Here is a 21935-nt window from a genome sequence, read left to right as displayed (position 1 = left end):
CATGTCACAGTGGTAACGTCACCAGCTTTGGATGCTACAGTTTTGCTTTCAGTTTCGATTCTAACTGATGGCACCCAAATACTTTATTTTTACTTTTGAAATAACAACTCTATAATAATATATACGAAATCTGGATAAATTAAAATATCATATTTAAGCGTATTTTATGACCAGGCAAAGCCGGGCACCACCCCACTAGTATGTGAATATATTTTTGCAAATGTAAAAGTACACTTCTGGTGAGGGGATATACAGAGTTTAGATTTATGGGTATGTTAAAATTAATAAATTTTATGATTTTATCATTAATACCAACAATAGAAAATTAAGTTTTCAACAAAACGAACAATTGAAAGAATCGTTTTTGACATCGGAAAAATGCACCATTTTTTTCAATTTTGATACTGATTTCATTATCATAAAATGTTCCGATTTTTCCAGTTCCCAATTCTAATTCGAATTAATTGTCTGAACACTACTCACAATATTAACTGACCAGCAGCATGACTGAAACACACGAACCATGCCCAACAAAAACCATCTAAAAAAAGAAATTAGGTTTTTCTTTCAAAACTGACTTTCAGCAGCCTTTTCAGCAAAAAAGCAAGAATGGTGTGTTCTTTGCTACGTGCACCATTAATTTAAAATTCCTTTTATTTTTTGTGCTAAAATTAAACCATCTGCTGGGACCGATAAAAAGTAATTTAAGCTAAGATTTTCATAAAAAAAACAGTTGGAAAAAATCAACACATGATTAAAAGTTAGATAACATTTCACCTTCCTGACCCCTTTTGGAGCTCGACTTGGGAAACTACTATTCATTTTTATTTCACGCACGTACACATACATGCTATGCACCCTGATAGAAAGCAACACATATACAAATGCCTACACTGTCTCAAAGTGGTCAAGGAACGTTTACATGCTTTCCAGCTGACTACGATATGGCTGTCTTCAAGTCCAATGTAAACAAGTTCTAGATAAGCTGTTCTCCTTAAGTAATCCAATTTACCAAATTTACACTTCTAACGATAAGTATGATACTATCCTTTTGTACACTCTTTAACCCTTATACTCGAGTGGCCTCTGGGCCTTGATGTGGTGATTCCTTTGTAAAGAAAAATGAACACTTAATCCATTCTCAATCCGCTCACACACACACACACACACACACACACACACACACACACACACACACACACACTTATACTCTGACAAAAGGCCATACACACACACTTACATGCTTTAATGCAAAGAAACACACACTCATGCAAAGATTTACACCGTCGCGCACATATACACACTCATGTCTTTTGTCACACTTCAAACATTCTACAAACGCGGACATTTAACTTTTCAAACAATTTTTTTTTTTAGACAGACACAGTAACAATATCAGACTCCCTCGAGATGCTTTGTGCCTGGCCTAAATTACGGACTAGAACAATAAACCATGACACTATGTTCCTATGATTTCTCAAACAATAAAAATACTGCTGCTAGTATGCTACATATATCCATTATATCCTTTAGATACTTTACCTCCAAGACGACCGCTGTTGTCTGTTTTGCATGCCAAACTTTTTTTTTTCTAACCTCTACCCAAAACTCTATATCCTAACGTGTAATTATACTGTACTGTTATTTAAACCCTCTCTGCTGATCACTAATCAACTGCTCTATTTCTCAAGCTGCCATTAAATTTAATCCATTGCACGCAACTTAGTATTGGAATTATTAAGGAGTCACTAACAGGGTGTCTTGTGATTGGATTAAAAAACAACCAATCACAGACCTTCCTTATTTCGAATTCTCTTCTTCTTTTGCTAGTTGAAGCCTAGAAGACAACACATGTTTTTCAGTCTTCTCTGCCATTCATACCGGACACGTGGGAGAAGTTTCAATAGTAATCACAGCACTGAGGAATTCAAGGCTTCTCTTTTTTTTTTTTTTTTACCTCAACCTGGCCACACTCCACAGGAAACAAACAATGTTAAAAGGACGAACAATAGACAAGTTCCGCAAAGCGACTGCTTTTGCAAAGAAACATTCTTTCTTCCTTCTGTTTTCTTATTAATACAAGTTTTCTTATAATAACTTCACTTGCGTTTATTCCTTCTTGTCAACGTCACATTATTTTTGTTACCGTCTGTAGTTGGGAAAATCCCAATATTAGAGGGGTTTTTAGCTCTCAACCTTAAACCTTCTTCGTAATCGTTACACATTAACATCTAAAGATTTCTACTAAGGTATGCTTAATAGTATATTCTTCTCCAATAGCTAAGCTTTAAATAGATATTTACTAGCCGTAGTCTTATACATAGATTTAAAAGTAACCTATAATAAATAGCAACCCTCTATTTCTTTCCCTTTGATAGGAGATAGTATTACAATAATTAATACATAGAAACTGAACTGATACTTATTATTATACAAAATACAAACTTCCGGATTTAAATGAAAAGCGAAGCTATCTTCTTTCATTAGGAGTCTGAAGACAACAAACATACTTAACATTTAAAATTCAATATGCTCGCATCTACTAAAGACATAACATCTATCCATTTATGCTTAATTATACTTACAGAATATGTCATAACTTTTATATTTTCCAGTTATACTTGTACCAGACTGTACTCCAAATCAAATGTTGTTACTTGTATCTATATTGAGCGTACATCTTACCTTTCTGTCATCTAAAACACTCAAGAGTTTAAGTACCAAATTTTAATTCCTAATATCAAGACAATCATACTTTAACATATTATCTTACTCCTAAACTAACATATAACTATATCTAAACCGTACATTAACTACTCTCTCTCTCTCTCTCACTCAAATCCTGTTGCAAATTTAGTTGCTTCCACCGCATGAATTTCTACTTATTCCCTCTTCCATTAACAATGAAAATAGAAAGCATAATAATGTCCTTTTTAATCACTTCGAGGAGTTTAACTTTTTAGTAGATATATAACTTACTAAATAACAGATATATAACTTACTAAATAACAGATATATATAACCTACTAAATAACAGATATATAACCTACTAAATAACAGATATATAACCTACTAAATAACAGATATATAACCAACTAAATAACCGATTAACATTAACTACCCATGCTGGATCGCAGAAATACCTGGTTTAGGACCCAGGCGTGGAGCGAACCCTCTCAGTGCTGATGGACCTGTATATCTTCCTAGGTCATTCATCTAGAAGGAAAACTCTGAAGCTAAATATGTACATATATAAATATCCAGAGTCCTTTAAATAATGTTTTCTTACTGCGTCTTTATTTTCTAATATTTTTATAACAATTTAATTGTCAACATAGATTTTAGCATTTTCTTTAAGACATTGTAGTCATAAATAAAAACGTATTTTCTCTTGCTGAGAAATTTCCCTGCTAAGCAATTTTCGTTATGTACTACGTTATATACATATTTTAATTATGTGCTAATACATAGAAGTGTGTCACATGTTTATAAAATATAGAAGCTGGTCTTAATATCTCACTGATAAGACCGTTTCTATAACACATCTTAACTAATTATAGTTTTCAGACCAGCAGAGTCTAAGCTATTTTCAGATGGCTTGTCAAAGGTCGATCAGCAGTTATCTTCTGGTGAAGATTGTCAATGTTAGAACGTCCAGTAATTGGGGGGAGAGAGAGAAGGGATATCTTTCTTCCATGCTTCTCAGGTTCTGTCTGATGATCAATTGTCAATCCTAAAGAGGTTAAAGTAGTTCCTTAGAAGACAGATGAAATCAATGTGCCCTGCAAGCTGATTGGTCAGTGTATGACCAAATTGCTCAGCTGGGACATTGATTCGCAAGAGAAAATAAGTCTATTTTATTCATACACACTTTCCTTTCTCATCCTCTGAGAAGGGATTACGTGACGTGCCTATACTGGAGAATGCCGACGAGACTGGCCAAGGAAATTTTGAATCAGAGTGCTTTCCTTTTGGGCACTGTTTTTTTCAAATCTCGCTTTCCTAATATATAATCTTATCTTGTCACCGTGAGAGGGAGATAAATTGTGGAATAATCGGAATTATCTCCCTTGGACTGTTAACCCTCTTTCCTCTTAATTGAACTCTTTTGGAATGGGAGACAAAGAAATGTAATGTAATCGAGGCCCACGCGGGCTGGAAGAGGAGTCAATAAATCCTGTCGTATTTCATATTTCTCTTTTTGTTCTGTTCTTATATTAAACCCTTCAAAACATTACATGGAGTCAGAAGTAGGATCGAAAAAAAGAAAAAGAAGAATTTTATATATAAAAGGAAAAAAGAAAGACATCAAAACAGCAAACAAACCCGGACAACCGAAGTAAATTACCAAAAAAAAAAAAAAAAAAAAAAAGAGTTTCGTCAGAAAACTAGTAAGTTTGTTTTATTTTTACAAAAAAAAAAGAAAGAAATAAAGAAATAAAAAAAAAAGAAAGAAAGAAAATTATGGCTCAAAGAAATTTCAACGCCAATATACCGCCCCCGGCAAAAATGTCTCTGTCAGGAAATGTTGCAAACAATTGGAGGAAATTTAAACGAAATTTTTTGAATTATTCTGTGGCCAGTCGATTGTCAAACGAGGTTGATTCAGTATATCAGACTTCTGTTTTCCTTTCTATAATCGGTGAGGAATGTTTCGATATTTTTGAAGGGTTACATTTTAATTCGGAGGAGGATCGAAATAATCTTCAAAAAGTCTTGCAAAAATTTGAGGACTTCTTTGTTGGAGAAACGCATGAAGCGTACGAGTCATACAAATTTCACCTTCGAAAGCAGGAACCGGAAGAAAATATAGAAACCTATATAGCGGTTCTACGCCAGCTTGCAAAAAGTTGCAATTTTGGACAATTAACGAACAGATTAATTAGGGATCAAGTTGTTGTTGGGGTGAAGGATGATATGTTAAGGGAAAAATTTTTAGCCGATAAAACCTTAACTCTAGATAAATGCCTGCAAATGAAACACATGAAACCTCAAAGCAACAGTCACAAGCTATATCCTCGGCAGAACCAGATACACAAATAAACCGTGTATTTAGAAGAAATAATTTTCAGTATAATAATAAAATGACTAAAAGAAAGTGCATACGATGTGGATATTTTACTTCACACGGCAGAGATGACTGCCCAGCGATGCATGCAACATGCAATAAATGTAAAAAACTAGGACATTATGCATCGGAATGTAGAACAAAATCGGTAAGAAGAAAATGACTTCCTAGGGTCGATCTCATTGGGAAACATTAAAAACGGTGAAGAGGAAGGAAAAATTGACTGGCAAGCCAATATAAAGGTCACCACCGCGAAGAACAGCAGAATAGTCAACTTCAGATTGGACACAGGCGCTGATGTTACTGTAGTGCCGGACCGGTTCTTTAGGAAAAATTCTCCTATAATAAAGCAGACGGATAAAAGACTATATGGACCAGGTCAGAACAAGATAAAGGTGATTGGAAAAGTAGATGCTACACTTTGTTATAGAGAAAAAAATTCACTGCAAGAGTTGTACATCGTTAAGGACTTGATGGAACCATTGTTGGGTGGACCAGCAATTAAAGCTTTGAACTTGTTGAGCAAGATCAACTCTATAGAAGGCAGAGATCACCAGTACAAAAAAATTTTTTCAAAAGTATTTACGGGACTAGGAAAACTGAAGCATGTTTATAAAATACATTTGGATAAGAATGCTCAACCTTTTTCAATTACAACTCCCAGACGACTAGCCATTCCTATGAAACAAAAAGTCCAGGAGGAGCTTAAAAGATTAGAAAGTGAAGATATCATCCGCCCAATCGAAATGCCTACTGATTGGTGTGCTCCTATTGTAGCAGTTCCAAAGAAGGATGGTAAAATCAGACTTTGTGTTGACTTCACTAAACTTAATGAAAGTGTGAAGCGTGAACATTTCCCACTGCCTTCTTCGGACCAGTTATTAGCTCAACTTGATGGAGCCAAGATATTTAGTAAACTGGACTGCAACAGCGGATTCCATCAAATTATGTTGCATAAAGATTCTCAGAAGCTTACCACTTTTATTACGCCATTTGGAAGATATTGCTATAAGCGCCTACCATTTGGAATAAGTTCAGGCCCTGAAATTTTTCACCGCGAAATGACACACATTTTGTCAGGAATACCAGGAGTCATCTGTGACATAGATGATGTTCTTGTCAGTGGGAGAAGCCAACAGGAGCATGACCGTCGTTTAAAAATAGTGCTAGAGAGAATGGAGGCAGCAGGAATAACATTAAATGATAAATGTGTATTCTCTGTTAGCAAAATTAAATTTATCGGGCAACTCATTTCCGAAGAAGGTATCCAAATAGACCCAGAGAAGATTAACGCAATCATGAACATGACCAGACCACAAAACGTGTCTGAACTGCGACGACTGCTAGGTATGGCAAATCATGTTGGTAAATTTGCTAAAAATTTAGCAGAGACCACAAAACCACTCAGAGATCTCCTGAGGAAAGACAATGCATGGATTTGGGATGAGCCTCAGGAAACTGCATTTAAAACACTAAAGAAAAATCTGAGTTCTGCACCGGTACTGCTCCATTATAGTGCTGATAAGCCAACAAAAATTTCGGCTGATGCATCTTCCTATGGCTTGGGAGGAGTACTGCTCCAGAAACAAGGGAATGACTGGAGACCTGTATTTTATGCATCGAGAGCACTTACTGAAACGGAACAGAGATATGCTCAGGTTGAGAAAGAAGCCCTTGCAGTCACTTGGTGTTGCGAAAAATTTGCCGACTTTTTGATTGGGCTGCATAAGTTCATAATTGAAACGGATCACAAGCCATTATTGGCATTATTAAAAACAAAACGGCTTGATGAACTAACCCCAAGAATACAACGTTTCCGTATGCGCTTAATGAGATTCACTTATGAAATCATGCATACCGCTGGGAAAAATCTCATTACAGCAGACACTCTATCTAGAGCTCCAAACAGCCTACCAACCAAACATGAATTTGAGCAGGAGACAGAGACAGACATGTTCATCCGTTCAATTATACAAAACATCTCTGTTACCGACAGGAGATTGGAAGAAATAAGGGTGAAACAACACTCTGACAAAATCTGCAGTCAAGTCATGAACTATTATAAAATGGACCATTGGCCTGAAGCCGCTACACGAGACCCTCAGCTAAGACCCTACTGGTTTATAAGGCAGGACCTTACAGTCTGCCAAGGACTTTTACTGTATCAGAACCGACTAATCATCCCTGTGGATCTTCAAAAAGACATCTTGGATCGTCTTCATGAGGGACACCAAGGTATCGTGAAATGTAGAGCGTTGGCACGGAGTAATGTTTGGTGGCCAGGACTTTCAAAGCAAATAGGGGAGAAAATAGAAAAATGTAGTATTTGTGAAAAAGAAAGAAGATATCCGCCAGAACCCCTACAACCAACCAAGTTGCCAGACTACCCTTGGCAAAAAGTTGCAATGGATTTATTTGAATTTAATGGCCACAAATACCTCATAGTTATAGACTATTATTCAAGATGGATAGAAATATCACATCTTGAAAATACCAATGCAAGTTGTATCGTAAACCACTGCAAATCAATATTTGCTAAGTACGGTATACCTGAAATGATAATAAGTGACAATGGCCCTCAATTTATATCTAAAGATTTCCTGGAGTTTGCAAAAATCTATGGTTTTATTCACCTTACCAGCAGTCCACACCATCCTCAAGGCAATGGCGAAGCAGAACGTGCTGTTCAGACAGTCAAAAATCTTTTTAAAAAGTCAAAGGATCCTTACATTGCTTTACTTAATTACCGTACTACTCCACTACAGCATGGCCAAAGCCCTGCAGAATTGTTGATGAATAGGAAACTCAGGACTCGCATTCCAGCACTTCCTCATCAAAATGAAAATTATCAACAAAGTGTCGAAAAATTCAAAGAAGCAGACGCTCGGGTCAAAATGAAACAGAAGTTGTATTTTGATAAAAGTCATAGAACTAGAGAACAAACCCCTGTTTCCCAAGGACAGGCAGTTTGGGTGAAAACACCCAAAACGAGCCCAGCCAAAGTGGTAGATACTGTTACTCCAAGATCAGTCCTGGTTGAAACGGACTCAGGATTGTTTCGTAGAAACAGAAACCATCTTCGAAAAAGAAATGAGCACATCGATTTTCCTCAAATAGCTGCACCGACAGAATTATCTGTCTTACCAAATGCATCCAGAGACATTCCTGAGTGCAGCTACAATAATTTAATGGGACAAACTAACCAAACAGATGTGCAGTCAACTGTACATGAGGATATCCAATCCTTTAACTCAGAAAGTCCCAAAGTAAAATATACAAAGAGTGGTAGAAAAATTCAACCACCAGAGAAACTTTCACTATGAATTTGGGACCTGAAAGGGGGATGTGGAATAATCGGAATTATCTCCCTTGGACTGTTAACCCTCTTTCCTCTTAATTGAACTCTTTTGGAATGGGAGACAAAGAAATGTAATGTAATCGAGGCCCACGCGGGCTGGAAGAGGAGTCAATAAATCCTGTCGTATTTCATATTTCTCTTTTTGTTCTGTTCTTATATTAAACCCTTCAAAACATTACATAAATGAAACTAAAAAATCTTAAAAATATATTCAAGATAACGCCTACGTGTAATCTGGCACAAAAGAAAATGATTATTTTTACGTATGCAAATCGAGATGCAATTCCGTTAGTCCGTTAGGCATTTGAAGGAGGCTAATAATCCAAAAGTCTTTTATTTTTTCTGAGAATAAAAATCTTTTTTTTTTTAATTAAGTGGAGACAACTCCATTACCTTACAAACCCGATTTATCTCCCTTGATTGCTGTTCGCTCATTGGCTGAAACAAGTTTACACAAGTAAATATGAAACTTGAAAACGGGAAACATTTTTTTAAATCTTCCATGTCGCTTCCGCCGTTTGTTTTTGGTACATCACGACAACGGTAATGTCGACACCTGATCCTACATTTATTTATTCATTTTTTTAATTCATTTTTTCCCTGTCTTTATTGTTTAGTCCTGTTAAAACACACGTTATTCCCCCCCCCCCCTCATGTAAAACGTGGAAGTAAAGCTTACTTTTATAAACGTCCCTTTAATCATGTCAGCTCTCTCTCTGTCTCTCTCTGTCTCTCTCTCGCTCTCTCTCTCTCTCTAAATGACATTTAAAACTTTAAGGTTCGGCGAAACTAACCACTTATTTTAAGTGAATACATATTTTGGAAAACAACTTAAATATTCAAGAAAACAAAAAATTATATATTGACGTAAATTGCAAAAATCAAAATTAAGCTGTGAACGAATTAACGTAACAGTAACACTCGATACTACTTGTTTTTCAAACGAAATAAACACCTTAAAATAAGTTAAAACACTAAAAACTTATCCAGCTAGGTAGAAGAGTAAGTTACTTTGCCTTTGATAACACTTAACAATAATGACAAAGAAAATATAGAAAAGTAGTACTCGTTACAGGACGAAGACGTCATATTCCAATAATTACGTAAATGATTAAGTAACTTTTTCTTAAAAAAAAGAAGAAATTGAAATTTACGATTTTTAACGATGTTATTACTGACCTGTATTGAACACAAGGCTGATTTTTAACCTCGACTCTTCGATTCGAATTGTCGCATCGGATTTCATTATGTCAGACGAAAACACTACAACTCACTCAGTCGTAAAATTTGATTTTCTTGAATAAAATAAATACTTGATCAAAATATGTGATTTTTGGAATATGACGTATTCATTCTATAAAGAGTACGTACAATACATCATGCAAACTTTTCTGTGTTTTGTTTACTTTTAATTGCCACCTTAAGTGCCAATTTGAATAAGCACTGAAAAATGCCCGAATATCATTCTAACGTATTTTTTTTGTTTTGCTTTTTTACGAGTTCTTTGGTGTTAACTATTCTGTACTTTTACGACAACTCATTTCAGTTTTTCCTTATTTTTTTATTTCAATAAATATTCGATTAATAGTAAATAATAATAAAAAAAATTAACGTGCATTTATCCAAGTTACGTATAGGTGAGAAAAACAGTCGAGCTATATTGACAACAAAATAAAAATTTGTCAAAAAACAAATATATAACAAATAAATGGGCGCTTCTACAGAATTGGAACGAAATTTTGTAGTCGATAAATGAAGTTTTCAGATAAAAAAAAAAAAAACAATGGTTTCAACTGATTTTTTGGTATTATTATACAAACACCGTGACAGCGTTAGGGTTAGGGTTAATTCGCTGTCACGGTGTTTGTATAAATTTACCGATTTTTTTTTATCAATTCTAATAATTTACAATGGTAGCTTCCAAATTATTCAGTCAAAATTACCTGAATATTACTGAATTATTAAACAAAATTTTAATCGTATTAGCAGGCGAAAAATTGCCGCCATTTTGTTTAAATCAAAACGGAAAATTACCTCCCCTTTGAACTCTCATGTATCTTACGATCGTTTTCATCAAATTCTATTTTTTATTTTCTTTAATAAATAATTTTCTACCTTATTGATTTTCGTAATTTTTGGATATAATCATCTTAAAAATACGAGGAATACGTATATACCATTGTTTTCACGTGAAATTCAGTTTTACGGTTTTCAAAATTTCGTCCCCATAGTGTAAAAGCGCCAATGAATGTTACCAAAGGCAAGATAAGTTACTTTTCTACCTACCTAGATAAGTTTTATTTATGTTTTAACCTATCGTAGAGTGTTTGGTACTTCGACAGTTTATCTCCGAAAATGGAGACGCCGTTTTTTTATTTTATTTTTCGCGCACTTGTTGTTAAAATCTGAGGAAGAAATCAGTATTTTAAATTATGACCGAAGTTATATATATATATATATATATATATATATATATATATATATATATATATATATATATATATATATATAATTAAACTAGATAATGAGTTTTCGGTTTCATTTAAATTAATTTGTTGTTGACTCTTCAAAGTTGCTTTAATTCCAAAATTGTCTCATTAAAATTATTTCTTTGTTCGAAAAAAAAAAAACAAAAACAAAAAACAAACAAAAATCCAATGTTGCTTTCATTAGAAAATTGTTTTATTAAAATTATATTTTCTTACGCAAACTTTTCAATAAATGTTTTTACAATTATATTTTGATAAATTTTTACAGTAAATGTTTTGGTTTTCAAATGGCTTAGTTTAGACAATTATGAATATGTCATTTTCATTGTCTGTTTTTAATAATAATAATAATAATAATAATAATAATAATAATAATAATAATATGCTTCATGAAAAACTTTCCCTTAATTAAATCGAAACATTTCCAATTAAACAATTACGGATATATATGTTCTCTTTCACTTTATTTACTTTTTTTCATAGTTCTTTCCGGAAGTAATTAATATATAGCTTAATTTTTTTGTTATTTATTTCTAACTTCGATCATAGTTTAAAATACTGATTTCTGTCCTCGGATTTTAACAACAGGTGCGCGAAAATAAATGGCGTTTCCATTTTTCGGCGACAAACTGTAGAAGTACCAAGCCTTTATTTAGTTTTAAACATAATACGGTCATCTGAATAGTCGCGATAATCACTCAAAAATCGAAAATTAAACAAAATACTAGTAGAACATTATTTTCACACGATTTGTGACATTTATTGGGTGGGTTTCTCCCAGTATTTTGTTTAATTTTCGATTTTTTGCCGATTATTTGTTTTTTACTAAGAAAATAAAATTTGGTATTTTTGACACGTGTCGATATAGAACCAATTTGTCACATGATTCGTGTTTATATAGAACTAGGTCTGGCGGACTATACAGGAAACTGAAACGAAATAAATAATTTGTTATGGTTTCATTCTTATCAAGTGCGACGTTGTTAAATTATTATTATTTTTTTAATATTATCAATAATTTGTCACAGTTTCTTTTGTAATGTTTCCATTCCGTTTTTTTTTTTTTAAACTTAAAAACGGAATGAAAACTGTAAGAAATTCCATTCACATTCGCCATCTCTTTTAGTTTAGGCTGCCCACGCTGTTTAGTGTTCGGCTGTCATTGATTAATTTTGAATGAGTCAGGTGATTTGCCTGGCGCGCTTTTTTTTGTATCATGCTTTTATTTTTGAACCCAGGCAGGAACTCGGCAACAGATGGACTCAACCCTAGCAGCTCCCACAGGTGCAGGGAGCTACGTCAATTTCTTCATGTTGTATCACCAAACTATTGGTGAATGAAGCATTCCATCTCTGCAAACAGAGACAATTTTATATTGCTGAAATTATCCTAATTACAGGATGTCATTCATGAACATTTCTTCATGTTTTATTTATCAAATATTGGATCTTATCTCAATTCAACTAGAATGCAAAGACACTCGCATTATGCCTAATTATAGGCGCCAATATTCTCGCCGAGTCCTCCATGAAGATACATGGATCCTTCCGAGGAACAACGAACTAATATTCCAACAATAGGAATTCATACTACTGGCTCCATGCATATGGAGGCAAAACTGGCCACCGTTTTGCAAATGGACTTATCAGAACCAATAAACTTTCATTGCTGTTACTTTTGAATAAATTTTGAGTTTGAAAGGTATGACTTTTGTATTTGTGGATTCTTTTACCTCTGCAGGGAGGAAAATTTGGGATGTGAGAAATAATTTCTTACAAAACATTACAAAGGAAAAACATAAAAAAACAAATAATAAATCAATATTGAAGCAAGACATAAAAAGTATCAAAATGTTTTGCAGAAATCTATCGTTTGCTTTAATAAAGACTCCACTTTTAAATAAATGTAAAAAACAAAACAATGAAAACATTACAAAAATGTATAACGAATTATTGATAACATTAAACAACAACAACAAAAGCAATCTGTCGACATCTTTGTCCGCACTTAATAAAAATGAAACCGTAAAAAAAACAAAGAATTATTTCGTTTCAGTTTCCTGTAGTCTGTCAGTTCAAGTTTTACATAAACACAAGTCACGTGACAAATAGGTGGCCATAGGTAGTACATGCCTGAAACAATTTTTATTTTTGTTCCTATCCAGAGTACCCCTCTTTGGGGAGCTGGATTTTCCCCACATTAAAAAGCGACCTTATGTCTAATTCTGCCCTTGTGGGAGGCAAGTAAATAGGAACATTACCTAAAATATCATGAGGAAGCGAGAACGTTGTCTTCATCCACCATGTTTAATGAATAAAAGGAGACAACTCAATTTGAATTACCAAGATCAAACTTAGTCTTGTAATGGCCCCGATTTACTATTAAAATCACAAAACAATCGTAAAATCATTATATATATATATATATATATATATATATATATATGGTCTTGGAAATTTTTAACCTTTAAAACTATATAAAAAAAAAATTATTTAATTTTTATATTTTTATCATTCATTAGAAAATTATTTAGTCAGTAAGTCATTTAATCAGCTGCAATCAATGCATCAACTTGCTCTCTTGAATTCACTAAAGTCCTAATGTTAATTTAAGGGATCATCAGTTGTTTACCATGAAGCATTGTTTCAGGGATTTAAAAACAATATATATATATATATATATATATATATATATATATATATATATATATATATGAAGTGCCTTAAATAAATTTCCAGACTTTTTTTGTATAGACATTTAAAATTGTCCTAGACTCTGAAAAATTCAGTATGTTATTGCTATACATCTTATGAGATGACTGACCAAGTTTTATGATTTTAAGTTCAAATGAACAGCTATGAAAGGAATTGGAATACACTCTACTAAAGCCTGATTGCCACATCTTTTTATTTCAAAAATGCAATCTGGACATGAGGACACTATAGAAGAATGATATGCAATAAAATTCTGTTTTAAACTTGGAAAAAAATGCCACCGAAACGTATGGAATGCTTTTAGACCATCTTGCATGAATCGAGCATTAGTTTTTTGAGTGGCATCAGAGTTCAAGGAAAGTGAGGTCTGTGAGGAATGATAAGAGGTGTGGGAGGAGTAAGGAAGTCAGAACACCAGAGTTGATTGGCCAAATAAAGAATTTCATGGATAAGGATTGCCATGCAATAAGTGCACAGTTTGATGTCAGTGTGGGAACTGTACACACAATTATTTACTGAGAAACTGAAAATGCAAAAGATTTGCGTGACTGTACCAGTCCACAACTTTATCGTTGGCACACACTGTTTGACCAAAGTGGACATCAAGACAGTTCCTCGCTTTTTTCCTATAGTCCAGACCTTGCTCCCTGTGACTTTTGGTTATTCTCTAAGTTCAAGGAAAACCATAGAGGCTGTTGTTATGAGACAAATAAGCAGATGAAAGAGGTTGTGACGAGGGTCATTGACATGCTCACACAAGAGGATTTCTATGAGGGTCTTCCATAAGTTGTTGGAATGGTACAACAAGTGCATTGCAGCCGGAGGGGATTACTATCAATAAAAGTGCCCATATGAAAATGTCTCGAAACTTATTAAATGGCACCTCGCACACATTATATATATATATATTTGATCAATTTATATGATTTTCAGAATATGACATTCTAGTTCCTTGATGGGTATGTACATTATAAAAGTATTTTTGTATTTTTTATTAATTAGGTTGAACTCTAGACTTGCGCCGAATTTCATTCTTATGCGTTTTATATTATGTGTGTGTGTATGTTTTCTTTTTATGACTTCTCAAGTGTTAACTGTTCTGTACTTTTATCCGACTAATACTTTAATGTAAACATGGCTTTAATTTGAATTCATTTTCTCTAAGCTATTCCACCTGAACAAGGCCAGGTAAATACGGCTTAGTTGCATCTATTTTCCTTATCCTCATTTTTTTTATCAATACAGATGAAACATTTTATTTTGAAAGTAAAAACAAATCCATGTTAAAAGATACAAAACAAAAAACAGCTCATTAAAAAATATTTTTTATAAGACATGTGTCAAAAATGACACACGAAGAAACGTTTATTCCATACTAGCAGGCCACCTGGCATTGCCCGGTTGTAAAATATGCTTAAATATGATGTTTTAATTTATGCAGAATTCATATTTATTATTATTATTATGCAGCCATTTCTCTATTGATTATTATATTGTACCCAATATATATAGTAGTGTTTTCAAAAGTTAATAAAAACGTGATTTGGGTGCCATCAGCTGGAATGGAAATCAAAACATTTAGCACTTCAGCCTTAGTCGTTACTATTTGAGTTATCAACAAATGGATGAGAAAACATTAAAATTTAACCGACTTTAATGTATAAATGTATATTTGCACATACATGTTAGAGCACTTTAAGTCGACTTATTTCTGCTAAGTTCAATTATGTTTTTTCAATTTTGACCGCTTAGCAGCGACTAAAGATCAAATTGAATTTATCTATATCCCATACATATTAAGGTTCAAGATTGACAGAGTAGTTTGGTAGAGACCGTTCTGCACACGCAAAGAGACAAGGTCAATTTAATGTATGTGTGTGTGTGTATATATATATATATATATATATATATTGTTATATTCCTAAATATTAGGAAATAAAGACAAACGTGAGTTACACCGAGTGGTATGTGTAATGGGGTTTATTTATAATACAGAAACGTAAGGCTGCTCGCCTAAGGTAAATAGAAGTACATAGTAACAAGTATGGGGAAGAAAGTCTGATAATCAACACGTAAGACTATCCGTCTTACTGCGACTGCTTGTCTGCCGCTGTCTGCCGCTGTCTGCCAAACAGTCCAATATATATATACAGTTTGTAACCGGTGTATAGCCAGTTATGTTCCTTCACAACACCTCCCCCTGAAGCTGAAATCTTCCTGATTTTAGCTTAAATACCTCTTCCTTTTAGGGTCAGGGCTTAATCTCCTGGTAACTTTTCTCTTTCTTGCGCTTTTCCTTCTGGTCAGCGTTACCCGGGGTAAAGGTTTCTGTCCAGCCCGTATGGTCGGTTCAGGCGAAATATTCATTGTTTGCGGTACACACGCTGGTTTTGGTATATCAAAAATATCGCACAATGTTTCCATTGGTGTCTCTTCCACATTTGGAGACAGTCTGGGACGTATTTGATTTCTGTGTCTTTTGCAGACAAAACTTAATCCTTGGATGGTATAGACCATGCTCCCAATCCTTTTTTTGATAATACCTTCAACCCACTGATTTCGTCCATTTTGAAAATTTTTGAAATATACATTTTCACCTGGGGAGAAGCACTTGGTATTAAAGTTTTCTTTTTTGAAAACTTTCTTTTTCTCTGGTAGCAGCCTATCGAAGACAGATCTTATCTTCCTTGCAAACATTAGCTCAGCCGGGGAAGAATTGACATTATTATTAGGATTTGGTGTCACCCTGTAAATTGCTAAAAATGTTTGAATACATTGTTCGTCTGTGTCCGTAGTAAGATTTTTCTTAAGTGCCCTTTTAAACGTATCTACAAATTTTTCGGCCAACCCATTCGATCGTGGATGGTACACAGGTGTTGTCATATGTAGAATATTTAGTGAGTCACAGAATTCTTTGAATTCATGAGCAGTAAATGCTGTTCCATTATCGCTCACTAAGGTTTTTGGCACTCCAAAACGGCTAAAAATTTCATTAAGCGCACTCACAGTGTTTTTTGCTGTTGGATGTCTAAACTTAAATATTTCTGGCCATTTTGAAAAAGAATCTACAATAATCAAGTAAAAATAACCATTTATAGGTCCCGCATAATCAATATGCAGACGTGACCAGGGTAGGTCCGTCTTTGGCCATGGCGTCGTTTTTACTGGAGGATCTCGAGCTGCTAATTGACATCCTCTGCATGTCTTGACACATTTTTCAACTTCCTTGTCCATACCAGGCCAGTACACATATCCTCTCATAAGGGATTTCATTCTCGAAATGCCCGGATGACCTGTATGAAATTCCTTCAGAATTTTCCTCTGTAACGTTAGTGGAATTACGATCCTCTCACCATACATGAGCACATCTTCACAGATGGAAAAAGGCGTTGTTTGATCTACCTTTTTATTTTTTTTTATCCATCCCAATTGATTTTTCATTTTCTTAATGAAAATGTCATTTACTGCCTCTTTTTTTATTTTTTCGAAAGTTACCGGAAGTTCACGTATCATATTACACATTGAACTTGTACATTCACTTTCGTCTTTAAGCGCAGCAATTACCGTTTCTTCGAAACTTTCGCTTCTTTTAGGGATCAACCGTGATAATGCATCTGCGTGTCCTAACTTTTTTGAGGATACATGTTCCATCTTAAACTGATAGTTTAAGAGGGTTACAGCCCATCGCTGTAATCGATTCGCAGTATGTGTGGGAATGCCTTTCTTTGATCCAAATATGGTAAGTAGGGGTTTATGGTCGGTTTGCAAAATAAAAGATCGTCCATGGAGAAATCGATTGTACTTTGTAATTCCAAATATTATCGACAGCGCCTCTTTTTCAATTTGGCTGTAATTTTTCTCCGCTGCAACCAACGTTCTTGAAGCATGGGCGATAGCTTTTGTCCTACCATCCTCATACTTGTGAAGTAATACCGCGCCAACACCGTAATCACTGGCGTCCGTTGCTAGTATTAGTTCCTTTTCTGGATTGAAATGTGCCAATGCTAAGTCTGACAGTAGACATCTTTTGATATTTTGGAAAGCAGATTCACATTCCTTATTCCAGTTCCATTTAACACCCTTTTTCAGTAACTCGTTAAGAGGAGCTCTTAAATTATGTATGTTAGGGATTGCATAGTATTGAACTAATCCCAAAAACGATTTTAATTTTGTCACTGAATCTGGAGCAGGCATCTTTTCAATTGCTTCAGTCCTTTGTGGATCCGGTCTTCGACCCTCTTTGTCGATTATTTGACCTAGATATTTAATTTTTTTCATAAAAAAATCGCATTTTTCTGGGCTCAATTTAAAACCAAATTCCTGTATTCTTTTGAATACTTCTTTTACATGCTTCTTATGATCTTGCAAATTTTCACTTTTAATTAGGATATCGTCAAGGTAGGCCATTGAAAATTCCAACCCTGCCAGCATCGTGTCCATAATTTGCTGGAAAATAGCAGGAGCAACCTTTAATCCAAAAGGAAGCCTCTTTAGCTTAAAAATGCCCTTATGAGTATTTATGCCTAAGTATTTGGAGCATTCATCGCTGATCTTAATTTGCAAGTAAGCATCTGAGAGGTCTATCTTAGAAAAAATTTTTCCTCCGTTAAGCTTAGAGAACAGATCTTCTGCGGACGGAAGGGGATAATTATGGTCCAATAGACAGTCATTTAAACCCGTTGAAAAATCTCCACAGACCCTTATTCTGTTATTTTTTTTCTTTACATACACGGTTGGACTTGCCCAATCTGTGTGGTTAACTTTTTCAATGACTTCCAGTTGTTGAAGTCTATCCAACTCTTTTTCGATTGCGTCCATCGCTGAAAAAGGCACATTCCTTTTAGGTTTGAATACTGGAGTGGCATTTTTCTTTAATTCAAATTTTGCCTCTGTCTTAATACAGAGTCCTAGTCCTTCGGCAAAAACATTGGGAAATTCAGTTTTCAAATCCTTCAGGAAGTCTTCCCTTTGGTTTGCTTTTTCTGCAGTTAAAACGTTACAAAACGAATTTATGGGTTTCTCCCATAAATTAAACAGGACAATCCAATCTACCCCAAACAGGCATGTATTCTTTCCTGGTACGACGTACACTTTGGATTTATGAGTCTGGTTAGCGAATGTCACTTTGCATTTTAATTCTCCCTTGAACTCTAATCTTTTGCCGCACACACTTCTCGCCGTCTTTCTGGTTTTCGTTAATTCAGGTCGACCTATCCTTTTCCATATATCTTCATTTATAATACTAATATCTGCACCGCTATCCAGAAGCAATGTAACCAGATGTCCATTTATCCGAACATCAACATATTTCCGTCTTTCGCAGCTTTTTTCTTTATTCATGCGAAGCGTATTTACATTATCGGTCCCTTGTCTTTTCTTCTGGGCACAGTATGTTCCCTTGTGACCTCTGAGACCACATTCATAACATATTTTGTTCCTAAACCAGCAGGTCTTATTGTTGTGTCTTAAACTACCACAACATTTACACTTTAGCTTTGGGTCTTTGTATCCTTTAAGGATCCTGTGTTCTTGGAACCTGGACTTTCTTGTGGTCCCTTGCCTTTTTACTTGCTGCACCTTAAAAATATTTTTCTCTTCAATGCGAGTGTTGTCTTTCTTTATGTTAATCAGACGTTGACACTCTTCAGTGACTTTTTGCAATGTTATGTTAGGATCCGCCTCCATAATTGTTAGGATCCGTGAACGTATATCTTTGTCCCTTGGTGCTGTGAGACCTTGTACAAAGATTAAACATTTAAATTGGTCTGCGGAAATTTCATTCAATTTAAATGATTCGCATAAACAGTTCACAGTGCAAGCATATTCTAGATAGTCTTCAGCTTCTGCCTTCTGAATGTTCAAACATTTGTATCTAGAGTGAAATAGGCTATCCCTTTTATCAAATATTTTCGACAAGGTACTAATTGTTTCCTCGAACGAAACCTCCTCCGGTTTTTTTGGTAGAATTAGATTTGCATACTTGGTGTTTTCATCAGTACCCAGTTTTTGTAGTAGCAGGGTAACTTTTTCCTCATCGGTCCAGTCTAAACATCTTTTCGTAAAAATTGTTTCGTATCTTCTGTAGTATGCAGGGAAAGTAACACCAGTATCCGGGGAGTAACGAAATTCCGTTAGTGAATTTGAAATACCCTCGGCAGAAAAATTAGTCTTCTTCCCGGTCGACGTTAGAATTAGCTTTTCTAAATTCTTTTGCTGTGTCGACATTTGTCGTTGTAGTATGTTTGTTTGTTCTTGTTGTGCCTCTAAAGTTTTTTGTGTTCTTTCTTGTTGTTGTTGCAGCTGTTGCTGTAGCTGTTGTTGTTGAATTTGTTGTTGTTGTTGTTGTTGCGCTAAAAATTGTTGAGTCATTTTTGTCTGTTCCTGGATGCTAAGGGCTAGAGCCTTAGTTAACTCTGCTAATTGTTCCATGTTAGCTTCTAGTACAAAAATGTCTTTTCGAATTCTACACAATAATTCCAAAGAAAAATCGTAAATTTACGTATATCGTAAATTAGTAGCAATATGCAGACACAACACGTTTCAACAAAGTTCATCCATAGTAATTCAACAGGCTTTGTAAAATAATTCTTTTTTTTTTTTTTTTTTTTTTTTTTCAACAACGTAAGTTCATACACAAAATATTTCTTACTTCCCACGACAAATAGTTCCAATTATTTATATAAAGGCAATAACAAACAATTAATTTTCCAAAAAAAAAAAAATATATGGCTGCCGTTCCCACGTGGCATAAAATGGTACAATAGTCGTTGTATTTATATTTTTTCTTTCGAAACTCGTAATCCTTTAGTGTAGTTTCGAATTCAACTTGCGACCATTTTTTTTTTTTTTTTTTTTTTTTTTTTTTACTTGTCAAAATAAATATAAATTCCACTTTACCTTGAACATGTTTCTATAATTTCTTGTGAGTTCTTTACGAAGAAAAATCCGTACTTTTCGCTACTTTAGGTAGGAAAATTTTTTAAATTCATTGACGCACGTGGTCAAAAATCCTTGTGTAGTTTGTTTTTTTCGTAAAACAAAAAATCCTTGCATTGTACACAGTCCTTGGTACGGTAATTTATCTCTGTTAAGAGAAAGAACATCCTTTCGTCGCCATTGTTATATTCCTAAATACTTAGGAAATAAAGACAAACGTGAGTTACACCGAGTGGTATGTGTAATGGGGTTTATTTATAATACAGAAACGTAAGGCTGCTCGCCTAAGGTAAATAGAAGTACATAGTAACAAGTATGGGGAAGAAAGTCTGATAATCAACACGTAAGACTATCCGTCTTACTGCGACTGCTTGTCTGCCGCTGTCTGCCAAACAGTCCAATATATATATACAGTTTGTAACCGGTGTATAGCCAGTTATGTTCCTTCACAACATATATATATATATATATGACCTTGTCTCTCTGTTCTAGCACACACACACACACACATATACATGTGCATGTGCTAGAACTTTTTCATCCTAAATGATATGCAATTATGCACAATGTAGAAAATATGCAAAAATAAAACTGAGTGTAATAGTTAAATGGAACTAGTCATCCAATAAGGAACCATAAAAAAAGTGAATAAATAATTAAGAGTTTGTTTTTCAAATGAATTTTCAAATCAGTTAACCTTCATGAAGTCTCTCAAATATCTGAGTATATTAAGAAGTTCGTTTTAATAATTTTTAAATAGAAAATGTAGGTTTTTAATATCAATGTCAAAAAACTCTTCTTTGTATAAATATTGTTTAAATGTAAATTGATTTACCTAAGTTATATATAATTTAGGTAAATCAACTTACATTAAAACAGTTTTTCAAATGGAATTTATTCCACATTGTGATAATCATTTTTTTTTTTTCTTTTTAAGCTCCTTACATCAAGTAGCTTCAAGCCTTATTTGGAGTGATTTCTCTTAAAAAATATGTAACAAAATGTGATAGCCCATACATGGAAACACCTCAAACAAGATTATCTAATAATCCATAATCAATATTGAAGCGATAATCATTTTTGAAAGTGTCAGGCTGATATTTAATCATTCTGCTTTCAGTCTTTTGTCCGGACTTGATATGTTTTTTATTTGTTTGTTTAAGAATCACTAACAACAACAAAAGTTAATTATAAAAAAAGTTGAATAAATTTTCTATTTGGATTCTTTGGACTACTATTTTCATCTTGACTATCATTTTCATAACATTTTAATTGATGTAACCTCCGACCTTCTTCAGGTGCATCTTGTCGAACTTGGGAATTTGGACAGAATTTCAAACGAAACCCTTTATTTACTTGATGGGAGTAGC

At 34.1% G+C, this 21935-nt stretch overlaps 1 protein-coding gene across 3 annotated transcripts in view; it reads left to right on the top strand.

The window, feature by feature from the left end:
• Positions 1 to 8861: 8861 nt before the first annotated feature.
• The window catches only part of LOC145287817 (uncharacterized protein C5orf34 homolog), a 94006-nt gene continuing 80932 nt past the window's right edge, over positions 8862 to 21935 (top strand). For 2 of the 3 annotated variants that reach the window (XM_080135678.1, XM_080135679.1), the window contains exon 1: positions 8863 to 8969. The gene's annotated coding sequence lies outside the window, so the exon portion shown is untranslated. Of the gene's footprint in view, positions 8970 to 21935 lie in introns of all 3 variants that reach the window. The other variant, XM_080135677.1, reaches the window with a different exon arrangement.

Source organism: Euprymna scolopes, chromosome 11, assembly GCF_053919585.1.
Source record: "Euprymna scolopes isolate OS-2025 chromosome 11, ASM5391958v1, whole genome shotgun sequence".
NCBI lineage: Eukaryota > Metazoa > Mollusca > Cephalopoda > Sepiida > Sepiolidae > Euprymna > Euprymna scolopes.
Note: the sequence above shows the minus strand (reverse complement) of the source record. Positions and strands in the feature narration are given on the sequence as shown.